The sequence below is a fragment of the Balaenoptera ricei genome, chromosome 10 (assembly GCF_028023285.1).
Source record: "Balaenoptera ricei isolate mBalRic1 chromosome 10, mBalRic1.hap2, whole genome shotgun sequence".
Taxonomy (NCBI): Eukaryota; Metazoa; Chordata; class Mammalia; order Artiodactyla; family Balaenopteridae; genus Balaenoptera; species Balaenoptera ricei.
This window is the reverse complement of record NC_082648.1, coordinates 27,607,361-27,619,853: the sequence shown is the minus strand read 5'-3', so window position 1 is coordinate 27,619,853 and position 12,493 is coordinate 27,607,361. Positions and strand designations below refer to the sequence as shown.

Sequence of the window (12,493 nt, the reverse complement as noted above, 5' to 3'; positions counted from 1 at the left end):
CATGTGGGATCTAGTTCCCTGACCAGGGAATGAACCTGGGTCCCCTGCATTGGGAGCATGGAGTCTTATCCACTGTGCCACCAGGGAAATCCCTCCAAAGGCTTTTTAAAAATTCTTCTTCAGCCATCCCTCCCTCACTGTAGGTTTATGATTTAGGAAGGATGGTTTAGTTGCAAGTCACAGAAATTTAACTCAAACTAACTAATTTAACTCAAAAAGAGGAATTAACCAACTTGTATAACCATAGGGTTGACATGGCCTTGGCCTCAAAAAATAACTGGAACCAGGGGCTCAGGCAGCATCAGAACTCTCTACATCTTATCTCCGCTTCTCTCTGCATCATCTACCTCATTATCTCAAACCCCTGTATTCTTGTGAATGAGGAGGGTGGGCAGTGGTGGAGGCTGTTGGGAGATCTCACTGAGCAAGCTTCCTCAGGGCAGATGAGGTTGAGGGAATCTGGAGAGGAACTAAAACTAAGTTTCCACCCTATTTCCCTGGGGTAGGAGTTTCCTATTGTTGCTTTAAAAAATTACCACAAACTTAGTGGCTTAAAACAACAAAAATGTATTATCTTACATCTCTGTAGGTCAGAAGTCCAACATGGATCTCACTGGGCGAAAATCATAGTATCATCAGGGTTGCATTCCTTTCTGGAGCCTCTATGGAAGAGTCAATATCCTTGCCCTTTCCAGATTTCAGACCTCTCACATTCCTAGTTCTTGACCCCCTACCAAGATCTTCAAAGCTAACAATGTCACATCTCTTTGACCCTGACCCTTCTTCTGGTCATCACATGTCTCTTTGACCACAGCAAAGAAAAGTTCTCTGCTTTTTAAGAACTCATGATTAGATTGTCCCACCTGGATAACCCAAGACAATCTCCCCATAGCAAGGTCTGTACCTTTAGTCCTATCTACAAATCCTATCTTTTGCCATGTAAAATTCACAGGTTCCAGGGATTAGGGCATGGACATGTCTGAGGGGCCATTATTCTGCCTGCCACACCACGTTAAGATGATTGGTCTAGGGATGGACCTGACCCAAATAGGGCCTTTGACCTGACCCAAAGAGGGCCTTCTCTGAGAATTTTTTAACTTGAGTTAACCAGATAATTTTCTCTCTCTCTGGTTATGGAACTGTAAGTGTGTGAGTCACTGACTCCAGAGATCATTTTTCCTACCACTTGGTTTTAGAGAATAAAGTAGAATCCTCATTCAGCATAAAAAAATTCCCCAAACCCAACAATTGTTCCGTACTGCTAAATGTACATATATAGTACATAATCTTAGATTCTAATCTCCATAGTTAATCACTCCCTCTTTTCCTTGTTGCCCTTTTCACACGATATTATTAAACTATTATTTATTGAGTACTTACTGTATGTGAGGCACTGTGCTAAGCATTTTATGATGTAGAAACTAAGGCTCAAGGGGTTTAAGTAAAGTAGTATACTTACATAGCTAGTATGTGGCAGAGCTGGGATCAAAACAGGCTATTTGGCAAACTCTTAACCTATACACATATGTTTGTTCATTCATTCCCTCATTTATTCAACACATATTCATCAAGTACCATTAGGCATATGGATCTTAGCCAGACACTCTATTTGCTAAAGGGAGGGGGTACTGTGGACATGACAGTTAACATGCCTTTCCCCCTTAGCCAACACTGAGCTCACTGAAGGTAGTAGTGGTGTCTTATTTAGCTAGTTATCTCTACAACCTAGTATGATGCTTGTTACATAGTACCACTCTAGTGGACTTGGAGTTTCCTTTTCTTTCACTTGGAAAAGCTGGAATAGCAAGGATTTAACCAGCTCTGAATAGGTATAATTGCAATTAGGATTTGCAGTCAAACCCAACAAAAACATAATGAAGCTGGCCTGGCATAGGACTCCTCATCATAACAGCTGCCAAGTTACTTTGCTAGGGAGTAGGCTGGCTTTGCTCTAACTTAAAATCTCTAATGAGAAAGTTTATTTTGAATTAAATTAATAACTGGAAATTATTTTAATAGTTCTTGCAAAATATCATTCAAACTATTTTTAATAGCATAAGCATCCAATATCATTTTATGCCAACGTTTTGATCATCAATCATAGCAAAGCTGCCATCATTAGTGCCTTCAAATCATAGTGGAATGTGCAGATCTAATGTTAATGTAAAATACACAACTCTGATGGGAAGCCTCTTTGTCATATTTTGGAAACTGCTCATATTTTGCAAAGACAATAAGGTAAGCAGCTTTAATCAATTTGCGCTATTCCCCAGGCCTCAAGCTTAAGACAAACTTTGTCAGCAAGTGTGGGGAAACTGTCTGCAGATGGCGGAGTCAGGTGGTTCAGAAGCCAGCAATTGAAACCGGCGAGATACTGACAGCCCGTTAGAGGGCAGTGTGACAACACAATTAATACTAAAGTCTTGTTTCTTCTCCCTAGACTGTTTTCTTCCCTTTACTCCACACCCATACAGCAGTGGAACTTAGCCCTTCCTTTAATCCTCCCACCCCCAAAACATGTGGCATATTTTATTAACTGTTTGAGATAATAGAGTGATTTTACGTCACAATAATGCCAACAACAAAATAGTACATGTTAGGCATCCCTGTTCTTAAACTACTTCACCTACCCTGTCTCTGGGAATTTCTCATTAGCCTCTTTACATCTGCACTCCAGGTTCCCAAAATGTTGTTTGGCATTCTTAGAAACTCTTCAAACCTCCTTTCTCCTCTGTTTTTCAAGATTCCTTTTCATCTCCCCTATACCAGCTCAGAGCCCACACTTTATGATGAAGAGAAATTTAGCTTTTCAGCCCTTGGTTAGCTGCCTTTGCATATCCAAAGGCTCACTGGTACACTGTGGTAAACAGAAGGGACACCTACTCAGGATTTCTTTCTTCAGCAACCAGGCCTAGGAGAGACTTTGAACATCTCTCCTTTCTAATTCCCAACCAGTCCAGCTAACCAGTAGTGGGCAGCATGAGTCAATTTGAGTTTTAAGAACCAGTTTTCTAGAAATGCTATACAGTTGTGATGGATGATAAGACTTACACATCAATGATGCAGCAAAATTAGTGAATAAGGCAGCATATCATAAAGTACTAAGTATATTATATATAATATGTATAAAGGTTTATCCAACATTTGACTTTTTGTTTCTTTCTGATGGCTTTTATTTATTCTCATTCCTCTTCAGTTACTGAATGTTTGACTAAATGGATAAATGGATGTATGAATGAATAAATGAATGAATGAATAAATGTTTTGTATATTAAATATACTTCATCTGGGCTAGTCAGGAACTAAGAAGTGTTGTTTTAGACTTAGTACAGCATGAGGGAAGAAGTTCTGAATTAATTATCCTCTTTAAGAAGCTGTGACCTTACTCCCAACCTCAATCTATGAAATAGGAATAGTAACATAACTACTAAGGATGTGACCTACTACCAAAACAAAAGTAAGTTTTTAAGCAGCATTAGCAGTACTAGTAAACTAATACAAAGGTAGAAAATGATATACATCCAAATCCCTACAGCAGTCTTAAATGTGTGCCTCTGTTCACACCACTGGCAAAAACAAAAGCAAACAGAACAAAAATGAAAACAAAAGAATTAATTACTATATTAAATACTAAAGATAGAAAGGTGAACAAAACACATTCATTGGCATTCCTCAAAACTCCTCAAATCTCTTCTCTTCTCATTCTTTCCTCTCAGGAAGAAAATCATCAAGTAACCAGAATTAATATGGAAGTCAGCACATAGGAGATGAACCTAGCCTGGGCTTCCTAGATTAAAGGATGAGTAGGAGTTGACCTGTCAAAGAAGAAGGGAAAGAACTTCCAGACCAGACAGAGGGAGCAGCCTGTGCAAAAATGAAGAGAAAGGAAAGGACATGAGACATTCTGGATGCTTTAAACAGTTTAGTGTAGCTAAATATAGGGCATGAGGTCTGTGAGGAAATGGTGAGTGGCAAGGCTAATAGCCAGTCAGACCGAGGTGAACTCGTAAGAGTGAGGAGCTAGAGATGTATCCTGAAGGTAATGAAGAAAATCAGAAGAGTGACCAAAGAGAGACATAATCTTATGAATTTTACAAAGATCACCCCCATCCCACTGAATTGGGATGAAGTAAGGGAGAACAGGAAACCAGATAGGGAGTATTGCGGTAATTCAAGTCAGAGATGATCGTAATATATGCTAGGGTGGTAATGATGGAGATGGAGACACCTGAACAAATTTAGAATAGATGCACTTGTCCAGAGAACATAAAGAAGAAGAAAAACGACCAAGGGCAGAATGGGCTATAGGAATATTTAAGAGGAGACAGAAGAAGGATGTTAAAGAAATAAATCATAAAATAGTGACCAAAAAGGTAAAAGGAAAAGTAAAAGAGAATAGCTTGTTCAAAATGTATTTCAACCTCTTTCTCGTGGGCTTTTTCTTTAATTTTTTTCTTTTGCTTCAGAAGCTAAAAACTAAAAGCTACATTTCCCAATATATTTGCAACAAAGTGCTCCAGATATAATTTTAGTTCCATAAAACAGATGTATTCACTCACGGCTTAAATTCTGAACTAAATTGTGAGAGGATGGAGGAGTTACACAAGGCATCCATTTTGCTTGTGCAGATCCTGGGAAGCATGATGTGGTTCTGGAGTTGATGGTTCTGATAATGCTTTCCTGATGCTCAGACACTGGCTGAAGTGAAGAGATCCTGAGAGCCAGCTCCTGATTGTAAATATATCAGTAACCCTAGGTGTCCCAATTGTTCTGGGAGTAATTCCTGGATGTCTAGACTACAGCCTGTTTTTCCAGTCATTCTAACATTCTTAAGCATCTAATTCCATGTATTAAGTCTCTTTCTGCATAAATTTGATACATAAGTGTATTCATTCCCTAGGGCTGTTGTGGCAAAGTACCACAAACTGGTTGCTTTATGACAACAGAAATTTATTGTCTCACAGTTCTGGAAGCTAGAGTCCAAAATCAAGATGTCAGCAGGATTGGTCTCTTGTAAGGGTTGTGAGGGAGAATCTGTTCCATGCCTCTCCCCTAGCTTTTAGCGACCCCAAGCATTTCTTGTTTTGTGGCAGCATAACTCCAATCTCTGCCTCCATCTTCACATGGCAATCTGCTCCCTGCATGTGTTCACATCATCTCCCTTCTGTGCATGTCTGTCTCTGTGTCCAAATGTCCTCCTTTTATAAAAGCACCAGTATTGGGCTTCTCTGGTGGCGCAGTGGTTAAGAATCCACCTGCCAATGCAGGGGACACGGGTTCAAGCCCTAGTCCAGGAAGGTCCCACGTGCCGCGGAGCAACTAAGCCCGTGTGCCACAACTACTGAGCCTGTGCTCTAGAGCCTGTGAGCCACAACTACTGAAGCCCGCACACCTAGAGCCCGTGCTCCGCAACAAGAGAAGCCACTGCAATGAGAAGCCCATGCACCGCAACGAAGAGTAGCCCCCACTCGCTGCAACTAGAGGAAGCCCACGTGCAGCAACGAAGACCCAATGCAGCCAAAAATGAATAAATAAATAAGTTTATTTTTTTTAAAAAAGTACCAGTCTTATTGAATTAGGGCTCACTCTAATGCCCTCATTTTAAGAGGAGACAGAAGAAGGATTTTAACTTGAAGGCATTTTTAACTTGATTACCTCTGTAAACATACAACTTCCAAATAAAATTATTTTCTGAGGTACTGGTGGAATACCATTCAATCCATAACAAGGAGTATGACAGGAATATTTGGTATTCTTTAAATGTTCATGTAGTTCTCATATTTCCCAGCTTCCTTTGCAGCTTGGTTGGGGTCACGTGACTAGTTCTGCAATAACTATGAGCAGAGGTGTTGTGTGTTTCTTCTGAACTGGTACCTTGAACATGGACTTCTTGCCTCCAGAACTGTGAGAAAATAAATGTCTGTTGCTCAAGCCAACCAGTCTGTGGTATCTTGTTATAGCAGCTTGAGCTGGTTTCTGGTAAGACCCCTTTCTACCTTGCAGATAGCCGTCTTCTTCGTCGTCTTTTTTTGTGTGTGTTTAAGTGTTGATCTTGTTTTAAAAAATATGGAACGCTTCACAAATTTGTGTGTTATCCTTGTGCAGGGGCCATGCTAATCTTCTCTGTATCATTCCAATTTTAGTATATGTGCTGCCAAAGTGAGCACAATAGCTGCTTTCTCAGTGTGTTCTCACGTAGGCTTTCCTCTGTACACATGTGGAAAGAGAGAGCTCTCTGGTGTCCCTTCCTCTTCTTATAAGGATACCAGTCCTATCAGATAAGGGCCCCACAAGTATGACCATTTAACTTTAATCAACTCTTTATAGGCCCTATCTCCAATTACAGTCACACTGGGGGTTAGGGTTTCAATATATGAATTTAGAGGAGGCATAGTTCAGCCCATAACAATGTCATTAAATGAATGATATAAAATATAAAAAAGCTCACTGCAGATCATACTCTCCAGATGTGAACCACTGTTAATAGCTTCTTTCTGTTCATACTTTTCACTGTCCAGATGCAAACATATAATATAAATTAGATCATACTACACATATAGTTCTATTTTTTCACTTAGAGTGAAAAAGTTCCTTTTATTATAGTTTTTCTTCACTTATTACTGTATTACAGAGTTTTCCATACCAGTACATAAAAATATCAAAATATTCTTCCCAATGGCTGCATAGTAGTCTCTTATAAGGATTATTATAATTTATTTAACAGTTTTTCTCTTGGTAGATGATAGATCACTTTGAATTTTTTATTATGGACAATGTTGCAGAAAATATCCCTATACATTTGTGTATTCATAGTTATGTTAACATTTCTGCAAAGTAGACTCCTAGAAATGAAATTGCTAAGTCAAAGGCTATGCATCTTTAAAATCTAAATAGATATTGTGTGCTAGTTTAAGTATGTAGGAGTACCCATTTCCTCGTACCCACCCTTGGGTAGTATCAATAATTTTACTTTTGCTAATTTAATCATGTTAAAAAGGATTAATCTCCAAAATATACAGGCAACTCATGCAGCTCAATATCAAAAAACCAAACAACCAAAGAAGATGTGGCACATATATACAATGGAATATTGCTCAGCCATAAAAAGAAACGAAATTGAGTTACTTATAGTGTGGTGGATGGACCTAGAGACTGTCATACAGAGTGAAGTGAGTCAGAAAGAGAAAAACAAATACCGTATGCTAACACATATATATGGAATCTAAAAAAATAAAATAAAAAGGTTCTGAAGAACCTAGGGGCAGGACAAGAATAAAGATGCAGACATAGAGAATGGACTTGAGGACACGGGGAGGGGGAAGGGTAAGCTGGGACGAAGTGAAAGAGTGGCACTGACATATATACACTACCAAATGTAAAACAGATAGCTAGTGGGAAGCAGCCACATAGCACAGGGAGATCATCTCGGTGCTTTGTGTCCACCTAGAGGGGTGGGATAGGGAGGGCGGGAGGGAGACGCAAGAGGGAGGAGATATGGGGATATATATATATGTATAGCTGATTCACTTTGTTATAAAGCAGAAACTAACATACCATTGTAAAGCAGTTATACTCCAATAAAGATGTTAAAAAAAAAACATGGAAATTTCCTGTTCTTTATGTGTTTGATTAAAAATCTATCCACAAAAGTCTTGATGCCAGTAGCACTATCTCCATCCCAGTTGTGACAAAATGTCTCCAGACTTTGCCAAATGTCCCTGGGGAGGGAAGAGAAAGGAGGTAAAAAACCAGGTTGAGAACCACTGTTCTGGAGTGTGTGGAGGCAAAGAATAGGAATACACCCTGGCCACCCCACAATTTCCTTTCTCCTTTACAAATATTTTGCTGCTTTGGAAAGGCTTTTTATGGATACCTTAATTCCTTTCTCTCTTCCAACTGGATAGCTGTTTCTGTTTTCATTCTAGTCCCCAAGGACAGGCTGAAGACATACCCTAGAGGCACTTGGTGAAGTCTGCAGCTGGGAGGAGAGCAGGAGGGTGTGAGGTCATGGGAGCAGCCCAGAGACAGAGGTCTCCTCTGGACAGGGCTTGTGGTGTCTGGCCTGAGCACAACATTGAAGACTAATGTTCTTCCCTCAATTTTGACTGTTACAGTGGTTCATAAAAGGGGGGTGGGCAGGTACAGGAAGAAGGGGAAGAATCAGAATCATTTGGGAGAAAATTATACATCCTTGTCCACCTGCCGACATGTAGCATCAGGCACATCAAAATTGCAGCAAGGTGTGGGATAGGTATGCATGTTTTCAATTCCACACATAGTAACGGTCAGGTGTTACTTCCTCCCACTCTCTCCTTCCAGTTGAACCACCTGCCTAAGAAGTTTTCTGTGATAGACGAATGGATAAAGAAGATGTGGTACATGTATACAATCGAATATTACTCAGCCATAAAAAGGAACGAAATTGGGTCATTTGTTGAGACGTGGATGGATCTAGAGACTGTCATACAGAGTGAAGTAAGTCAGAAAGAGAAGAACAAATATCGTATATTAATGCATATATGTGGACCTACAAAAATGGTACAGATGAACGAGTTTGCAGGGCAGAAATAGAGACACAGATGTAGAGAACAAACGTATTGGACACCAAGCGGGGAAAGCAGCATGGGGGTGGGGGTGGGGGTGTGATGAATTGGGCGATTGGGATTGACATGTATACACTGATGTGTATAAAATTGATGACTAATAAGAGCCTGCTGTATAAAAAAAAAAAGAAGTTTTCTGTGATATTTAACCTATTGAGGTGTAACCATCAATAACAAGTTAAAGATGTTTTTTTGAAGCATTATTCAAACTAGTGAAAAATGATGAAAACACTAATTTGAAAAGATATAGGCACCCCTATGTTCATTGCAACATTATTTATGATAGCCAAAATATGGAAGCAATCTAAGTGCCCACTGATAAATGAATGGGTAAAGAAGGTGTGGTATGATATAGATAATGGAATATTACTCAGCCATATATGCCAGTGCTTAGAGCATGATGTTAAATGAAACTAATAAAACCTCAGACTACAAACAGTGGATCCCTATTTTATAAACAGATACCTATAATTTGAGGATCAAGAATGAGCTGTGAAGGGCTATACCTTGGATTCAGGGTGGACATATTTGGGAATTTACTCTGGTGTTTTTAAGGGAAGGAGAATAAGGGGACAGAATTGAGGGGGCAAAGGCAACAGGGAGGACCATAGAGCAGCTGCACTGTCAACTGTTATTCCCAGCAGAGCTGGATTAAGGGGTGGACCAGCAGGGGAGCTGTCCATGTTGCCATTGTAGGGGATGCTAAGGTATCAGTGAGCACTGTTGTGGTGGAGAACAGTGATATGGAGAAAACTGTATTTACCAGAATTCCTCTTAGGAACAGAATGTGGTTAAAATCACTTGTCATAGTTCAAAACCCCCAGGGGGCACTCTTGAACAACAGTACATGGTCTCTAAGCTGCTTTTAGCGAAACTGGGTCCAGCTGATTTCCATCTTTTTATTTTGTGAATAGTAAGTATTGGGTTGGCCAGAAAGTTTGTTCGGGTTTTCTGTACGCGCTTATGAAAAACCTGAACGAACATTTTGGCCAACCCAATATATACAACTCTCTTGCCAAAACTGAATAACCCAGAATACAGTAGAAGAGTTTGCCAGCTGCCCCTAAAGTCTTATTACTCAGCTCTTCCTTCTCTAAGTAAATGTTAAACAAGCATTTCAGTAGCACTAATTTTAAGAGGCACGAAATTATTACTGTACCTGGGAACCTGTATATCCCATTGGGCCCTCATCCCTGGCCTCCTTCAAAGCTCATAAAGATCAGGATTACTGGCAGAAACTGGAAGAATTTTTCTTTGTTGTAAGCTGGTTGTTATGTTGGCCAAGGAAACTTTTGAATTCTAAGATCTAAGCAGCCTACGTTGTATAACATAGGGGCTCAGGTGACAAATAGTGATGCAAAATACGGGAGCTGGGGATGCTCTCTTCTGTGTGGAGCCAAGCTTAACTGCCAGATAATACCCTGCAGCTAAGAGGAAGTTTGAATCTGCCCTGCTGCCACCACGACTAGTAAATGATGGCAGGTGGTGAATGTCAGTAGTTCCTTAATAATGGCATGTTTCTTCTTAACTTCTCAATATATTTTTTAGGCTTCAGAAAAAATGGAAAATACAGAGAAGAAAAGTTAGGAAAAAAATCACCCAGGATTCCACCATTTTATTTTTAAATTTCAGACATTGATCTTTGCTTTGGCTGCTTGAAGTCTGATTTTCTGCTCTAATCTCATACTGGTTTCATGGTTTTCTTGCTTTGGGTTCTGAATTGTGAAATGTATAAATTGTTCTATTGCACGTTTTCTATTGTTGTTTGAAAACAGTAGAAGCTCAGGTCCTCTGTGGAATTTAGGACTTCTAAAATAAATGAAGGGCTTCCCTGGTGGCGCAGTGGTTAAGAATCCACCTGCCAATGCAGGGGACATGGGATTGAGCCCTGGTCCAGGAAGATCCCACATGCCGTGGAGCAACTAAGCCTGTGTGCCACAACTACTGAGCCTGTGCTCTAGAGCCCGCGAGCCACAACTACTGAAGCCTGTGCGCTTAGAGCCCATGCTCCGCAACAAGAGAAGCCACTGCAAAGAGAAGCCCGCGCACCGCAATGAAGAGTAGACCCTGCTCGCCACAACTAGAGAAAGCCCGCAGCAACAAAGACCCAAAACAGCGAAAGATAAATAAGCAAAAAATATATAAATTAAAAAATAATAATAAAAATAAGAAAATAAATGAAAATACATTAATGAAGGTCACTGATGCAGCCCTTGGTCTCCCTGTGAGAACACCAAATGCATGAAGGAGCTCTGGAAGTTGGAAAGGTCAGAGATTTCCTCAGCTTGTTATCTCTTTTATTCTCACATGATTTTTTCCTACTCGAATTCCATTAACATTTCTTGGATCTCTTAAATAAACCAATCATTAATAAATATCAAAACAACCAGGAACAATCATAATTCATTTAATAAATTTGAAACAATGTGTAACTTTATAACGTTTTAGATATTGATTTGTTCAAATTTCCACTCTGATTAAAATAGGATGCTTCTCCTGTTTCTATTTCATTTTATAAATCTTACATTAGGTTGAATCACAGATGACAAGTGCGGGATGGATCAGAAATTTTCCTAGTGAATGTTGACATACACACATTTTGTGACAGTATGGCTAATATATTTAAAAATATCCAAAGTATTTTGTTTACAAAGAACATATCTTCTGATTAGAGGAATGACAAAATATGGGGATAGAATTATTTGTATGCTAAGAGAAATTTTAAAAGAAATTTAAAAGGAAACCTACTGTCAGCATATTCAAAGTAATCCTAGACCTTAAATATTGATACAATAAGCAACTAACATATATACCCTGATACCAAAACCAGACAAAGATGTCACAAAAAAAGAAAACTACAGGCCAATATCACTGATGAACACAGATGTAAAAATCCTCAACAAAATACTAGCAAACAGAATCCACCAGCACATTAAAAGGATCATGTGGGGTTTATCCCAGGAATGCAAGGATTCTTCAATATATGCAAATCAATCAATGTGATACACCACATTAACAGATTGAAGGATAAAAACCAGATGATAATCTCAATAGATGCAGAAAAAGCTTTTTACACTCATTTATGATAAAAACCCTCTAGCAAGTAGGCATAGAGGGAACTTTCCTCAACATAATAAAGGTCATATATGAAAAACCCACAGCCAATGTCATTCTCAATGGTGAAAAACTGAAACCATTTCCACTAAGATCAGGAACAAGGCAAGGTTGCCCACTCTCACCACTATTATGCAACATAGTTTTGGAAGTTTTAGCCACAGCAATCAGAGAAGAAAAAGAAATAAAAGGAATACAAACTGGAAAAGAAGAAGTAAAGCTGTCACTGTTTGCAGATGACATGATACTATACATAGGGAATCCTAAAGATGCTACCAGAAAACTACTAGAGCTAATCAGTGAATTTGGCAGAGTAGCAGGATACAAAATTAATACACAGAAATCTCTTGCATTCCTATACACTGATGATGAAAAAATCTGAAAGAGGAATTAAGGAAACACTCCCATTTACCATTGCAACAAAAAGAATAAAAAACCTAGGTATAAACCTACCTAAGGAGACAAAAGACCTGTATGCAGAAAACTATAAGACACTGATGAAAACATTAAAGATGATACAAACAGATGGAGAGATATACCACATTCTTAGATTGCAAGAATCAACATTGTGGAAATGACTATACTACCCAAAGCAATCTACAGATTCATTGCAATCCCTATCAAATTACCAATGACATTTTTCACAGAACTAGAACAAAAAATTTCACAATTTGTGTGGAAACACAAAAGACCCTGAATAGCCAAAGCAATCTTGAGAAAGAAAGACAGAGCTGGAGGAATCAGACTCCCTGACTTCAGACTATACTACAAAGCTA

The 12,493-nt window shown here is 39.1% G+C and overlaps 1 non-coding gene across 1 annotated transcript; it reads right to left on the bottom strand.

Annotated features, from left to right (window-relative positions):
- Positions 1-6,060: 6,060 nt before the first annotated feature.
- LOC132373875 (U6 spliceosomal RNA) lies at positions 6,061-6,167 on the bottom strand. The gene has a single exon (XR_009505531.1). It is a non-coding gene; the product is annotated as a U6 spliceosomal RNA (small nuclear RNA).
- Between the last annotated feature and the right edge of the window lie 6,326 nt (positions 6,168-12,493).